This window comes from Cervus canadensis, chromosome 19 (assembly GCF_019320065.1).
Source record: "Cervus canadensis isolate Bull #8, Minnesota chromosome 19, ASM1932006v1, whole genome shotgun sequence".
Classification (NCBI taxonomy): domain Eukaryota; kingdom Metazoa; phylum Chordata; class Mammalia; order Artiodactyla; family Cervidae; genus Cervus; species Cervus canadensis.
The window spans coordinates 17022596-17024370 of record NC_057404.1 but is presented as its reverse complement, the minus strand read 5'-3'; the positions used below and the strand labels follow the sequence as shown (position 1 = coordinate 17024370).

General features: G+C 33.1%; 1 pseudogene; it reads left to right on the top strand.

Annotated features, from left to right (window-relative positions):
* The first annotated feature begins 1321 nt into the window (after nucleotides 1–1321).
* On the top strand, nucleotides 1322–1525 carry LOC122422189 (annotated as a pseudogene).
* The last annotated feature ends 250 nt before the right edge of the window (nucleotides 1526–1775 follow it).

The window sequence follows — 1775 nt, the reverse complement described above, 5'->3', positions numbered from 1 at the left end:
GGGAGTCCTCAGCAAAATCTAAGGCTAAATTCAATTATTTTCTTTAACTGTAACTGTTGGGGCTTCTCTTGTAGCTCATTTGGTAAAGAATCCACCTACAGTGCATGAAACCAGGGTTTGATTTGTGCATTGGGAAGATCCCTGCAGTATTCTTGCCTGGAGAATCCCATGGACTCTAGCCTGCCAGACTCCTCTTTCCATGGGGTCCCAAGAGTCAGACACGACTTTGAGACTAAACCACCACCACCATTACTGTTAGAGTTCTTTTGCATTATTAAATATTATTGTAAGCTATTTATTCTAAAACTGAGGGAATAATTTGTGTGTGTGTGTTTTTTTTTAAGAATAGATGATTTATTTTTGTTGATGTGCCGTCTTCCCTTTCATTATTTAATAGATGTATGAGGCTACTTTAGAGATATTTTTTCCCCCAATAGTTTTGCTTTTACAGAATTTCAAATAAGTTGATCAGATATTAATAATATGTAGAAACTTGTGTCTCTTTTGTTTCCATCAAGTATGATGCTTTTGAAAGTTATGTTTATGCATTTATTAGCAGTTTGGTCCTTTTTATTGCTTAGTAGTATTGAATTTTATAAATGTAGTATAGTTTCTTGTCACTCATGACAGATATTTAGATTCTTTTTGAATTTTTGGAGAATATAAGTAAAGCTGTTATAGACATTTATGTACAGGTCTTTGGGAGACATGAGTTTTCTCTTAGGCAATACGTAGGGGTAGGTTTATTGGGTGACATGGTAATTATATATGTTCAATTTTATAATAAACTACCACCTTCATTTTCTAAGTGGTTATTTCCTTTTACATTTCCATACGAAATGTCAAAAATTCCAAGTTGTTCCACATCATTGTCAACACATTGGTAGTGTCCACGCCAATGTTAGTACTTTTGTTTTGTTTTGTGTTTTGCCTTTCTGGTCCATATGCAATGGTACTTCATTACAAATGAATGAGGAATTTATCTATCCATTAACTGTGTCTTATATGCAACATGTGTCTTATAAGATGTGCAAACATATATACATATGTCTTATACATATGTATAAGACCACATATGTCTTATATGCTCTGTATGTATTTTCATTAATTATTGCAAAAAATAATTTGTGTTTCCTTAACAACCAATCATGTCAAATGTCTGTTCATTAAACCAGTTGCCCTCATGAATATATGGTGTATTCTATCTTTAGTGAACTGTCTGCTCAGATCTCTTATCCATTTTAAAGGTAGGCTTTTGTACTTTTCCCTTCTTGTTTCTTGCCACTCCTTGTTCCAGCTGTGCTCTCTGTACTTCATTGCTATGCCTCTCAAAATTGAGGAAATCTGATTACAGTCAGGAAAAAGGATGCTGTCTGTCAAAATCAAGAAGAACAAAGATAATGTGGAGTTTAAAGGTGGATGCAACATATACCTTTACACCTATTTGTTCATCACAGACAAAGAGAAAGTGCAGAAGTTGAAACAGTCCCTGCCTCCAGGTTTGGCAGTGAACAAACTGAAATAAACCACACACACTGATTTGAACTCTATTAAAATTTCTAAAATTCTCAAAAGAAATTAGACTTTTATTAAAACTTTGATATTCATTATATATTCTGGGCACAATTATTTTATCAGAAATATGTTTTGAATATTTTTTATTCTCTTAACAGTGTCTTCTGAACGGGAGACAAATTTTTACTGAAGTCCACTTATGGAATTTAAAAAAAAAATTATTAGTGCTTTTTCTCTCCTAGGAAATATTTGCCTAACCC